Raw genomic sequence first — 14,141 nt, forward strand, 5'->3', positions numbered from 1 at the left:
ACAGGTGCATGCCACCACCCCAGGCTAATTTTTTGTATTTTAGTGGAGATGGGGTTTTGCCATGTTGGCCAGGCTGGTCTCGAACTCCTGACCTCAGGTGATCTGCCAGCCTTAGCCTCCCAGAATGCTGGTATTGATGGCGTGAGCCACTGCACCCAGCCTTCTAATGTTACTTTTCTACTACCCACTTTTTTTTTTTTTTTTTTTTTTTTGAGACAGGGTCTTGCTCTGTTCCCCAGGCTGCAGTGCAGTGGTGCAATGACAGCTCACTGCAGCCTCAGCCTCTCATGCTCAAGCGATGCTCCCACATCAGCCTACTGGGTAGCTGGGACTACAGGTATGTGCCACCACGCCTGGCTAATCTTTGTATTTTTTTAGAGATGGGGTTATGCTATGTTCCCTAAGCTGGTTTCAAACTCCTGAGCTCAAGCAATCCGCCCACCTCAGCCTCCCGAAGTGCTGAGATTACAGGTGTGAGCCACTATGCCCAGCCAAAAAAAAAAAAGAAAGTATTCTGCTTACCATGATCCTGGGAACTGGGACATCTAAGTCCATCAGATCCTAATGTTATAAAGACTGGAAACATGGCCGGGTGTGGTGGCTCACACCTGTAATCCCAGCACTTTGGGAGACTGAGATGCGTGGATCACAAGGTCAGGAGATCGAGACCATCTTGACTAACACAGTGAAACCCCATCTCTACTAAAAATACAAAAAATTAGCTGGGTGTGGTGGCAGGCGCCTGTAGTCCAAGCTACTCAGGAGGCTGAGGCAGGAGAATGGCGTGAACGCAGGAGGCGGGGCTTGCAGTGAGCCAAGATTGCGCCACTGCACACCAGCCTGGGTGACAGAGTGAGACTCCGTCTCAAAAAAAAAAAAATACTGGAAACACATTAGAAAACTCAGCCAGGTGTGGTGGTGCATGCCTGGAGTCCCAGCTACTTGGGAGACTGAGGTAGAAAGATCTTTTGAAGGCTGGGTGTGGTGGCTCACTCCTGTAATCCCAGCACTTTTGGGATGCCCAGGCAGGCAGATCACGAGGTCAGGAGTTCGAGACCAGCCTAATATGGTGAAACCCCAGCTGTATTAAAAATATAGAAATTAGCCAGGCGTGGTGGCAGATGCCCATAATCCCAGGTACTCAGGAGGCTAAGGCAGGAGAATCGCTTGAACCCAGGAGGTGGAGGTTGCAGTGAGCTGAGAATCACACCATTGCACTCCAGCCTGGGTGACAGAGCAAGACTCCGTCTCAAAAAAAAAAAAAAAAAAGATCTTTGATACCAGACTGAGCAACATAGTGAGACCCCATTTCTGAAATAAATGTTTTTTTAAAAATTTGCCTAGGCCGGGTGCGGTGGCTTAAGCCTGTAATTCCAGTACTTTGGGAGGCCGAGGTGGGCAGATCACATGAGGTCAGGAGTTCGAGACCACGCCGCCCAACATGATGAAACCCTATCTCTACTAAAACTACAAAATTAGCTGGTCATGGTGGCACATGCCTGTAATCCCAGCTACTTGGGAGGCTGAGGGAGAAGAATTGCTTGAACCTGGGAGGCAGAGGTTGCAGTGAGCTGAGATCACGCCACTGCACTCCAGCCTGGGCGACAGAATAAGACTCCGTCTCAAAAAAGAAAAACAAAAAACTTTTTTTTGAAGATATAGGGTCTCACTACATTGTCCAGGCTGTTCTCGAACTTCTGACCTCAAGACATTTTCCCACGTTGACCTCCCAAAGCGCTGATTACAAGCATGAGCCACCCAGACACTCATCCTGCTAGAGTGTCATGTGTTGCAGAGAGCTGGGCCCGGGGATCAGGAGGAGGGGACAGTTAAGACATCCTGAGGTCAACTCTGCCAAGGCAGGAAGGTCCGTTGGTTTTCAAGGTTCAGCTAGAGGACGGGATGTGACATCAGGCGAAGGATGCCACCCCTGTTCCCCTCCTGACTTGGATGTGGTCAGCAGAGAAGTGGCACCAGATGATGTCTGGGCTGCTTTTTCCTGGTCTATATCCTCTTTTTCTGACTTTGTGGCATTCAGTACAGGAGGAAGAGAGGAGAGGGCTAGGTGCCAGCATGCACCCCACTCACAGTGTCCTAAGCAAAGTCTGCCCCATCCCCCAACCAGCCTTCCTCCCTGTGACAGGCAGTGGGTCATCTGCCTGTTAGTCATGGGTCTGAACCCTCTTGCCTCAGGCTTGGATGTGGCCCTGGGCTCTCCCCTGTCTCAGGAGATATTGGGCCTATCCACTCCGAGGAGGAACTGCTGGCCCCACTGGCCCAGGTGCACAAACTGCCTTGGCAGTTGACCTGTCATCAGCAAGTTTTCTGTCCATTCCGCAGAGTCCCCGCTATGTGTCAGGGCTTACACTAGGCCTGGGGACACAGCTGTGAAGCATATTGGTCCCGGATCTCTTTGGGGGCCTAAGAGCTGAGCCTGGCCCTTCTCTCTGCAGTCGAGCCCCACCCTGGACATGTGAGTTCTCTCCAGCTTCAACGACATCGGCCAGGACTGGTGGCTGTGGCATTTTGTTGGCTGGGTGTGGTACAAACGGGAGGTGACCCTGCCAGAGCGATGGACCCAGGACCTGCGCACAAGAGTAGTGCTGAGAATTGGCAGTGCCCACTCCTATGCTGTTGTGGTCAGTGTGGCCAGGAGCAGGCAGGGCGGGTTGAGTGCGCATGGCTGCTGAACAGCATGGGACCTCCATCTACCACCCCACAGCCTGTCTCCTGGGGTGGGACAGTAGGGGACACTCCCCTGCCCAGGGGGCTGTGCGCTGTGTAGGGGGATAGGTGGCCAGATCTACCCTATTGGGATGTCATTCTTCCCATCTGGCTGGCAGGCCCCTGAGCCCCATGCTGCAGGTTATGTGAGGGAGTGCTTGATAGCAGGGCCCCGCCTCTTGCCCTGACCTGCCGCCCCCTCCCCTTATCCCCTGTGCCTGCAGTGGGTGAATGGGGTTGACACACTAGAGCATGAAGGGCAGACATCAGCAGCCTGGTCTAGGTGGTGCCCCTGGCCTCCTGCCTCCCCATCGCTATCACCATCAACAACATGCTCACTCCCTCCACCCTGCCACCAGGGACCATCCGCTACATGACCAGCACCTCCAAGTGGGTACCATCCTGTCTCCACCACACCCACCCACCTTCCCATCCCACCCCGTGGGCTTCTTGCTAGGGACAGGGTGGCCTTCACAGAGTGGACTTCTTCAGCTACGTGGGACTGCAGCGGGCTGTGCTTCTGTAGACGACACCCACCACCTACATCGACGACATCACCGTCACCACCAGCGTGGAGCATGACAGTGGTGAGGGCTTCTGGTAGGATCCTCCCTCAGCGGGCCCAGGGTGGCACTGTTTGTTCCCTGTTTGGAAAGCTCTCCCAGGAAAAAGGTTCTCCCAGCTTCTCTAAACCCTCACAGGTTCCCATCCACCTACGAAGGTAAAATCCAGCCTGTCTGAGTGGGCACAGGCTCCCAAAATCACCCATGTGTTTGACCTTGCTTGGAGAAGAGAGGTCTGGCCTAACATCACACAGCTCAGGGTGGCCATGCTGTCCCTTCCCCATGGTGCTGCTCTCACTCCAGCTCCCCTTGATACACATTGTGTTTAAGGAACAGGTAGTTTCGGGGAGCCGGGCACAGTGGCTCACTCCTGTCAACCCAGCTCTTTGCAAGGAGGCCCTGGTGGGGGAGGATCACTTGAGGCCAGGAGTTGAAGACCAGCCTGGGCAACATAGCGAGACCATCACCACAAAAAATTAAAAAATTAGCCAGGCATGGTGATGTGTGCTGCTAGTCCCAGCTGCTGAGGCAGGAGAATCACTGGAGCCTGGGAGGTCAGGGGTGCAGTGAGCTATGACCATGCCACTGCACTCCGGTCTGGGCAACAGAGGGAGACCCTGTCTTTTTTTGGAGACAGATTGTCGCTCTGTCACCCAGGCTGGAGGGCAATGGTTGGATCTTGGCTCACTGCAACCTCCACCTCACGGGTTCAAGCGATTCTCCTGCCTCAGCCTCCCGAGTAGCTGGGATTACAGGCACCCACCACCATGCCCGGTTAATTTTTGTATTTTGTTTAGTAGAGATGGAGTTTCACCATTGCTGGCCTGGCTAGTCCTGAACTCCTGACCTCAGATGATCCACCCGCCTCGGCCTCCACAAGTGTAAGGATTACAGGCGTGACCCACCATGCCCGGCTGGGATACTCTGTCTTTAAGGAAAAAAAAAATTTTTTTTAAGTTTTTTTCTTTTTTAAAATATATCTTTCTTTTTCTTTGAGATGAGGCCTTGCGCTGTCTCCCAGGCTGGTGTGAGGTGGTGAGATTATTGACAGCTGTTGTGGGGCCGCAGTTCTAAGTTTAAAGGGATTTAGGCTGGGTGTGGTGGCTAATGCCTGTTATCCCAGCACTTTGGGAGGCCAAGGTGGGCGGATGACTTGAGCCAAAAGTTGGAGACTCACCTGGGCAACATAGTGAGACCCTGTCTCAAAAAATAAATAAAATAAATAAGTAAATAAGAATTTAAACAAGAATCGCACAGCAAAGACGATGCAGCATACAGCAATTTATTGCAAAGGAAAAAGTGTTTTGACAGTTAAGTTCAGAATAGCCTGGATGCAGTGGCTCGTGCCTGTAATCCTAGCACTTTCTGAGGCTGAGGTGGGTGGATCACTTGAGCTCAGGAGTTCAACCCAGCCTGGCCAACATTAGCTGGGCATGATGGCATGTGCCTGTAATATACCAGCTACTCAGGAGGTTGAGATGGGAGAATTGCTTGAACCCAGGAGGTGGAGGTTGCAGTGAGCTGTGATTGCAACACTGTACTCCAGCCTGGGTGACAGAGCGAGACCCTGTCTCAGAAAATATAATGAAGTACAAAATACACGGTTCACTGTGAGAGAGAGAGAATTCAGGGCAGGCTGCCCGTAAGGCTGAGACAGCGCTGATATTACTGGGGAGACACTGGGAGTCTTACATGATGAATTCCTAGGGAGCTGGGAAGAGGTGTTACTCTAAGCAAGCTCTGGGTCGTCCTCTTGGTGCACATGCGCAGTAGCTGTACTTGCTTGATTACACATCACCTGTCTCAGCGCCGTGGTTGGCATGTCCAAAGGACACGGTCACTTCCTTGACTACCTACCCTGCCTCAAGATCGTAGCTCACTGCAGCCCTGAACTCCTGGCTCAAGCAATCCTCCCACTTCATCCTCCCGAGTAGCTAGGGCTGCTGGGACTGCAGGCATGCACCACCACGCCTGGCTAGTTTTTTGTATTTTTATGGAAGAAGTGGTTTTAATATGTCACCAAGGCTGATCTTGAATTCCTGGGCTCAAGCGATCCTTTCATCTCAGCCTCCCCAGGTGTTGGGATTACAGGTATGACCATGTTGCCTGGCCAAAAAAATCTTTTTTTAAATTAAAAAAAAAAAGCGCCAGGCGTGGGGGTTCACACCTGTAATCCCAGCAATTTTGGAGGCCGTGGCAGGAGGATCACCTGACGTCAGGTGTTGGAGACCAGCCTGGCCAACATGTCAAAACTCCATCTCTACTAAAAAGTACAAAATTAGCTGGGCATGGTGGTGCACGCCTAAAATCCCATGTACTTGGAAGGCTGAAGCAGGAGAATCACCTGAACCCAGGAGGTGGAGGTTGCAGTGAGCCGAGATCACGCCACTGCACTCCAGCCTGGGGGACAGAGCGAGACTTTGTCTCAAAAAAAAAAAAAAATTAAAAGTTTTAAAAAAGCAACAGAAACAAATGACTGCCTGGGAGTGGTGACTGCAGGACACTCCCGTTTGTGTGGCCCAGGTCGTGTCCCTCCCTCAGCCCTGGTATTTCTTGCCTCCTGCAGGGCTGGTGAATTACCAGATCTCCGTCAAGTGCAGTAACCAGTTCGAGTTGGAAGTGCCTCTTCTGGATGCAGAAAACAAAGTCGTGGCCAAGGGAGCCAGGACCCAGGGCCAGCTGAAGGTGCCGGGTGCCAGCCTCTGGTCGCCATACTTGATGCACGAATGTTCCACCTATCTGTACTCGTTGGAGGTAATGGTGGTTTGGGACTTGCTTAATGGAGGTCTTTTGCCCCCATCTGGTGGCCCTGGCTTTAGCAGGAGCCCAGGACAGGTGAATGGGCAGGCATGGTCCTCTGATGTTTCCTACCCTTGGTGGGAGGCCCAGGTTTTTTTTTTTTGTGAGATGGTCTCACTCTGTCACCCAGGCTGGTGTGCAATGGCCTGATTACAACTCACTGCAGCCTTGAGCTCCTAGGCTGCAGCAATCCTCCTACCTGGACTGCTGAGTAGCTGGGACTACAGGCACATGCCACCATGCCTGGCTAATTAAAAAAAACCTTTTTTGTAGGCTGGGCCTGGTGGCTTACACCTGTAATCCCAGCACTTTTGGAGGCCGAGGTGGCTGGATCACTTGAGGCCAGGATTTGAAGACCATCCTGGCTAACACGATGAAACCCCGTCTCTATTAAAAATACAAAAAAAAATTAGCCAGGCGTGGTGGTAGTGGGCCCCTGTAGTCCCAGCTACTCGGGAGGCTGGGGCAGGAGAATGGCATGAAGCCAGGAGGCAGAGCTTGCAGTGAGCCAAGATCACGCCACTGTACTCCAGCCTGGGTGACAGAGTGAGACTCCATCTCAAAAAAAAATTAAAAAATGCAAATTTGCTGGGCATGGTGGTGCACGCCTGTAATCCAACTACTCAGGAGGCTGAGGCAGGAGAATTGCTTGAATTTGGGAGGCAGAGGCTGCAGTGAGTTGAGATCATGTCACTGTACTCCAGCCTGGGTGACAGAGTGAGACTGTCTCAAAAAAAAAATTATTTTTAGAAATGGGGGTCTCACTCTGTCACCAGGCTGGTCTTGAACTCCTGGACTCAAGTGATCCTCCTGCCTTAGCCTCCCAAAGCGTGGGAACTCCAGGCATGAGCTACCTTGTCTGGTCAAGGGGAAGGCCCAGTTTTGAAGGGCAGGTCCCCAGGGTCAGCCAGGGAAGGGCAGAGCCTCTGTTTGCTACATCTCTGCTTGCAGCCCTGAGGCAGCTGCTGGGGTGCATGAGGGGCCTTCCTGCCAAAGGGCAGGCCAGATGGGGCTCAGGCCGTCAGGGTGCTCACACCTGGCACTTTGGTTGTCGTAGGTGCGGCTGACTGCACAGATGTCACTGGGGCTTGTGTCTGACTTCTACACACTCCCTGTGGGAGTCCGCACTGTGGCTGTCACCAAGAGCCAGTTCCTCATCAATGGGAAAACTTTATATTTCCACGGCGTCAACAAGCATGAGGATGTGGACGTGAGTTGGGGCTCCTGGGTCCTCGTGGGGGCTGCTTCTGGTCACCTACTTTTGCCTTCCCTGTGTCCCGCAGTTGAGCACAGCTCAGGGCAATGAGGCAAATGGCTCCAAACTGCCCTGTGGTGGAGCTGGTGCTTGGGCTGGAGAGGGGGCTTGGGCTGGAGAGGGGGCTTGTGGGGTTGCTCTCCAGGGTCCTGGCTGTTGGAGGAAGTGCAGCTTCGACAGGGACATGGGTCACTCGGCTCTGCTGTCTCCTAGATCCGAGGGAAGGGCTTCGACTGGCCGCTGCTGGAGAAGGACTTCAACCTGCTTCGCTGGCTTGGTGCCAATGCCTTCCACACCAGCCACTACCCCTACGCCGAGGAGGTGCTGCAGATGCGTGACCGCTATGGGATTGTGGTCATCGATGAGTAGTGTCCCTCCATGGGCCTGGTGCTGCCATGAGTCCCCACCACGCACCCACTCCGCCTTCCCAGCCCGCGGGCCTCACCGTGATCTTCTGTCCCTTCCCTCCTGGCCCGCAGGCAGCTCTTCAACAACGTGTCTGCATCACCACATGCGGGTGATGAAGGAACTGGTGTGCAGGGACACACCCTGCCATGGTAACGTGGTCTGTGGCCAAGGAGCCTGCATGCTACCTGGAATCTGCCGGCTACTACTTCAAGTGAGTGCCCCCTGCCTGCCCTGGGCTGGATTGGGAAGGAGACCCAGGCAGGTGGCTCGCTGGGGTGGGCGTGTGCTGTTCAAGATCAGCCCGTCTCAGCCTTTTGGGAGGTCTGCCCATACCCAGACAGTTCAGGGGACCAAATATCTACCCACCCAAATTATGGTTTTCTTTTGCTTGCTTTCTTTTTTTTTGAGATGGAGTCTTGCTGTGTCGCCCAGGCTGGAGTGTGGTGGCACAATCTTGGCTCACTAAAACCTCCGCCTCCCGGGTTCAGGTGATTCTCCTGGCTCAGCCTTCTGAGTAGCCAGGATTAGAGACATGCATGAGCCACTGCGCCTGGGCTGTTTTTTGTTTTTTTGGACAGGGTCTCACTCTGGTTGCCGAGGCTGGAGTGCAGTGGCACAATCTCAGCTCCCTGCAGCCTCAAATTCCCAGGCTCAGGTGATCCTCCTGCCTCAGCCTCCCAAGTAGCTGGGATTGTAGATGTGTGCCACCATGCCCAGCTAATTGTTGGCCTTTTTTTTTGAGGTGGATTCTCACTCTGTCGCCCAGGCTGGAGTGCAGTGGCATAATCTTGGGTAACTGCAACCTCCACCTCCCAGGTTTAAGTGATTCTCCAGCCTCAGCCTCCCAAGTAGCTGAAATTACAGGTACGTGCCACCACGCCCAACTAACTTTAGCATTTTTCAGTAGAGACAGTGTTTCACCATGTTGGCAAGGCTGGTCTTGGACTCCTGACCTCAGGTGATCTGCCTGCCTTGGCTTCCCAAATGCTGGGATTACAGGCGTGAGCCACTGTGCCTGGCTAAGTTTTGTATTTTTAATAGAGATGGGGTTTCACCATGTTGGCCAGGCTGGCCTCGAACTCCTGGCCTTAAGTGATCTGCCTGCCTCAGCTTCCCAAAGTGCTGGGATTACAGGTGTGAGCCACCGCACCCGGCCTCCCTTTTTTCCTTACAATCATGCAATTCTAACTCAGCGTTCAGAGGTGGATTTTTTACTTGCAGCAGAGGCAGTAGAGGCTGTAGAAATGCTCCTTGAGGCAGACGCCACACCCTGATTTCATGGAGTGCTTTGGGCTGAGCCAAGTCTGCAGTAGGCAGAAGGTTCTGAGAAGTCGTCCCAGCCTGGGCAAAGGACAGTTCAGAGCTGGGGGGCACAGGGGTGTGCTCAGCAGGACTGGGTGGACAGGTCCTTTGTTGCAAAGGTGGAGAGCACTGGCTTCCAGGAGCAGGTGCCTGACACAGGTTTCTTTGGGAGGTGGCCAGAGGAGATGCTTGATTTCCGGGGCAGGAATTGGAGGGAGCTGCCCAGGCTGGAGTGGTTCAGCCAGGCTGTCACAAGGCTTTGAAGCTTCTCATCTGAGAGCCCACACTCCCTGTTTGCTTGATGCATTAGTAAATATCCCACCCAAATCTGCATCAATCCGCTCCTGTGTTCAAGAGCTGTTTCAGGGAGTCAACCTCATTTTTGCCAGTGTTCAGCCCACTGACCTCAGCTCTGTGTACCTGGAAAGGTGGCTGCTCCTCTGGAGGGACAGGATTCGGAGGCAGGGGAAGAAAGAGTGATGTTAGAGAGCTCAGTCTAGGACTACAGGATCATGTGCCCTTACATAAAATACATCTGAAGTTAGGGAAGAAAGCAGTGGCTTCATGCCTTTTTTTTCTTTCTTTTTTGTTTTGTTTGTTCATTTGTTTGTTTCGAGACAGGGTCTTGCTCTGTGGACCAGGCTGGAGTGCAGTGGCACGATCCTGGCTCACTGCAGCCTCCACCTCCTGGGTTCAAGCGATTCTTGTGCCTCAGCCTCCTGAGTAGCTGGTGTTACAGACGTGTGCCACCATGCTCGGCTAATTTTTGTATTTGTAGTAGAGACAGGGTTTCGCCATGTTGGCCAGGCTGATCTTGAACGCCCGACCTTAAGTGATAGACCTGCCTCAGCCTCCCAAAGTGTAGGGATTACCAGTGTGAGCCATTGTGCCTGGTCTCGTGTTGTGTTCTGGTGGGAGAAGATGGGACAGAGAGGATGGGAGGGTGTCTGAGCCATTCCTGGACTGATGGAACCTGTCTTCTGCCTTTTGTAGACAGGATGGTGATCGCTCACACCAAAGTCTTGGACCCCTCACGGCCTGTGACCTTTGTGACCAACTCCAACTGTGCAGCAGATAAAGGGGTGAGCCTGGGGGTCCCCCCCCATTTTTCCCCACCTTTGCCTGGGCTTGTCCTGAAGCCTGATCATGGAACAACTGGAAAGGACCATGAGCTGCCAATCTGGGTTTTTTTTAAATTTTGTTTTCTTACTTAAAAAGATAGAGACAGGGTCTCGCCATGTTGCCCAGGCTGGTCTTGAACTCCTGGGCTCAAGTGATCCTCCTGCCTCGGCCTCCCGAAGGTCTGGGGTTACAGGTGTGGGCCACCACACCGAGCCTCAGCCAGTCTGTTTTCAAAGATGATCTTTAGGTTAGTGAGAATTCTCTCCCTGCTTACTTGCCAGGCAGTGTGGCTTTCTCAATACAAGAAGGCTGGGCATAGGACAAATCCCATAGGTGGGATTTGTTTGCTCAGTTTGGACTCAGAGTTTTTTGCACTTTGATTTAGTAGACTCATAAAATGTCAAAGGTTTAAGGGAGCTTAGAGTTCATCTGGCCCACACCTGGCTGATCAGAATCTCTAGGGGAAGTTTTTTTGAAATGGCAGTCTCTGCATTCTGAGATCCCGATTCAGTAACTCCAGGGTTGGAGCCTGCGTTTTTCTTTTTCTTTTGTAGAGGCAAGATCTTTCTCTGTTGCCCTGGCTGGAGTGCAGTGGTGTGATCATAGCTCACTGCAGCCTTGAATTCCTGGGCCCAAGCGATCCTCTTGCCTCAGTGTCCCGAGTAGCTGGGATTCCAGGTGTGCACCACTGTGCTTGGCTAATTTTAAATTATTTTTTAGAGATGGGATCTCACTATATTGCCCAGGCTGGTCTCAAACCCTTGAGCTCAAGTGATCCTCCTACCTTGGCCTCCCAAAGTGGTGGGATTACAGGCACAAGCTGCCATTAGCATTCTTTTTTGAGATGGACTCTTGCTCTGTTGCCCAGGCTGGAATTCAAAGATACAATCTTGGCTTACTGCAACCTCCCCCTCCCAGGTTCAAGCAATTCTCCTGTCTCGGCCTCCGATGTAGCTGGGATTACAGGCGCACACTACCGTGCCGGACTTAAGTTCTGTATTTTTTAGTAGAGATGGGATTTTGCCATGTTGGCCAGGTTCGTCTCAAACTCCTGACCTCAGGTGATCCACCCACCTCGGCCTCCCAAAGTGCTGGGATTACAGGCGTGAGCCACTGCACTTGGCCAGCATTCTTACTAGAAAGAAGTGTGTTCAGGATGCATTAGAAACTAGCCAGTTGGACCCAGAAGTCTCTGCTGCTCAGCCCTGAGCACCACTTTGCTGAAGCTGCCGGTGGCTCGGTCATCTCTGCCCTGCTCCTAGGTGGGACTCTCAGGCCCTCTACAGCCCACAGTGCTGCCTCGTGAATGCTGCGTCGTGAAAGGTGCCTCAAGATTCTCTGTGATGACCAGGCATGGTGGCTTACGCCTGTAATCCCAGCACGTTGGGAGGCTAAGGTGGACAGATCACTTGAGGTCAGGAGTTCGAGACCAGCCCAGCCAACTGGTGAAACCTTGTTTCCACAAAAAATACAAAAAATTAGCTGGACATGATGGCGCACGCCTCTAATCTCAGCTACTTGGGAGGCTGAGGCACGAGAAGCACTTGATCATGGGAGACAGAGGTTGCAGTGAGCAAGATCGCGCCCCTACGTTCTAGCCTGGGCAACACAGTGAGGCTCTGTATCCAAAACAAAACAAAAAAAAAGACTTTCTGTGAGAATGACTGCATCGGCCACTCAGATGGGAGCGCTTCTCCAGGGCAAGGTGAGGGGAAGCCCAGTGATGGGACTGCTGCCTGGAGAAGAGTCAGTTCCAGTGGCGGGGGCCCTGGGCTTTACCTGAGGACTGCGTGTTGGCAGCTGCTCTGCTTCTCTCAGCCCTTTTCAGCTGCCACGTCGGTGCAGTCACAGGCCTGCTTCCTTTGGGCCACTTTGTGACCATGTTTCCTGCCTGTGAGGCAGGGTAATTTCAGGATCTAAATTGGTGAACTTGGATGTTCTCAGCCTTGAGAGGTGGCTCTTCCCTTCTAGTTATTTTTTTATTTTTATTTTTTATTTTTGTACAAATGGGGTCGCATGACGTTGCCCAGGCTGGTCTCAAACTCCTGTGCTCAAGCATTCCTCCCACCCTGGCCTCTCAATATGCTGGGATTACAGGCCAGAGCCACTGTGCCCTGTTCATTGTCTTACTACTGTATTTTTACATCCGGGGTCTTGCTGTGTTGCCCAGGCTGGTCTCGAACTCCTGGCCTCAAGGCATCCTCCTGCCTCAGCCTCCCAGAGTGTCTGGATTACATCCCCTTCTTACCTTCTCTGCCAGAAGAGCCCCTAAAGCGTGTGAGTGCTGAATCATGTGGTCTTCTGGGCGCTGAATGGGCTCAGCTGCTCTGGTCCTAGGCTCCATATGTGAACATGATCTGTGTGAACAGCTACTACTCTTGGTATCATGACTACAGGCACCTGGAGTTGATTCAGCTGCAGCTGGCCACCCAGTTTGAGAAGCCCATTATTCAGAGCGGGTACGGAGCAGAAACAATTGCAGGTTTTCATCAGGTAAGTGGTATTGAACTTTCTGCTTGTGTGTTCTCTCGGGGCAGAGATGTCACTCACCTCCCCCAGCCTGCCCTGCGTCCACTGCACTGCTCCCCTCACTTCAGCTTTGGGCTCATCTCCCACTGCCCCATCCATGTTCCCTCCCCACCAGCAGCCAGGCCTCTGCCCCACTCACTTGATCCTCTGAGGTGGCCTCCTTATCGGCTTTGTTTCCAGACAGCCTCCTATCACCCGTGCCCAAGTGGTCTTTCTAACAAATCCAAATTTGTGTGTGTTTGTTTGTGAGACCGGGTCTCTCTGTGTCATCCAGACTGGAGTGCAGTGGTGTGATCACTGTTCACTGCAGCCTAAACTTCCTGGGCCCAAGCAATCCTCCCACCTCAGCCTCCTGAGTAGCTGGGACCATAGGCACATGCCAACATGCCTGGCTAATTTTTTTACTTTTGTAGAGATGGGGTCTTGCTATGTTGCCCAGGCTGGTTTTGATTCCTGGGCTCAAGTGATCCTCCTGCCTCACCCTCACAAAGCACTGGGATTACAGGTGTGAGCCACTGCGCCCGGCCACAGATCAAAATTTGAGAGTCCTGTCATTGGCTCCCCCAGGCCCACAGGACAAAGCCCTAACCCCTGGTCAGGACACTCAGTGTCCTCTGCTCTCTCCTGGGTTTTCATCCCCTTCTCCCCTCTATCCCAGCCACTGATCTGTTTCCATTGCCCTCGTTTGCTCTCCTGCTCTTGCTTGAGCTGTTTCTTCTGCCTGGAATGCCCATGTGGGCACCATAATCACCAACTAAAAGATTCTTGTTTTTTCTTTATTTTTTTAGAGATAGGTTCTTGCTATGTTGCCCAAGCTGGTCTTGAGTTCCTGGACTCAATTGATCTTCCTGCCTTGGCCTCCCAAAGTGCTGAGATTAGAGGTGTGATCCACTGTGCTAGCCTTTTTTTTTTTTTTTTTTTTTTTTTGACAGGGTCTTGTTCTGTTGCGTAGGCTGGAGTGCAGTGGTGCCATCATAGCTCACTGCAGCCTTGAACCCCTGGGCTGAAGCGATTCCCCTCAGCCTCCTGAGTAGCTGGGACGACAGGCATGAACTACCATGGGCAGTCTATTTTTAAAATTTTTGGGGCTGGGCGCGGTGACTCACGCCTGTAGTCCTAGCACTTTGGGAGACCGAGATGGGTGGATCACGAGGTCAGAAGTTCAAGACTAGCCTGGCCAACATGGTGAAAGCCCGTCTCTACTAAAGATACAAAAAATTAGCTGGGTGGAAGTTGCAGTTAGCTGAGATTGTGCCATTGCACTCCAGCCTGGGTGACAGGACGAGACTCCATCTCAAAAAAAAAAAAAATTTTTTTTTTGTAGAGATCTAGTCTCACTCTCGGGCTGGTCTTGACCTCCTGGCCTTAAGTGATTCTCTCCCCTCAGACTGTCAAAGTACTGGGAATATAAGCATGAGTCACACGATGCATGGTTGAAA

The 14,141-nt window shown here is 52.5% G+C and overlaps 1 pseudogene; it reads left to right on the forward strand.

The window, feature by feature from the left end:
- Window positions 1-13,290, forward strand: part of LOC100452246 (beta-glucuronidase-like) — a 42,169-nt pseudogene extending 28,879 nt beyond the window's left edge.
- Window positions 13,291-14,141: the final 851 nt, after the last annotated feature.

Source organism: Pongo abelii, chromosome 6 (genome assembly GCF_028885655.2).
Source record: "Pongo abelii isolate AG06213 chromosome 6, NHGRI_mPonAbe1-v2.0_pri, whole genome shotgun sequence".
Lineage (NCBI taxonomy): Eukaryota > Metazoa > Chordata > Mammalia > Primates > Hominidae > Pongo > Pongo abelii.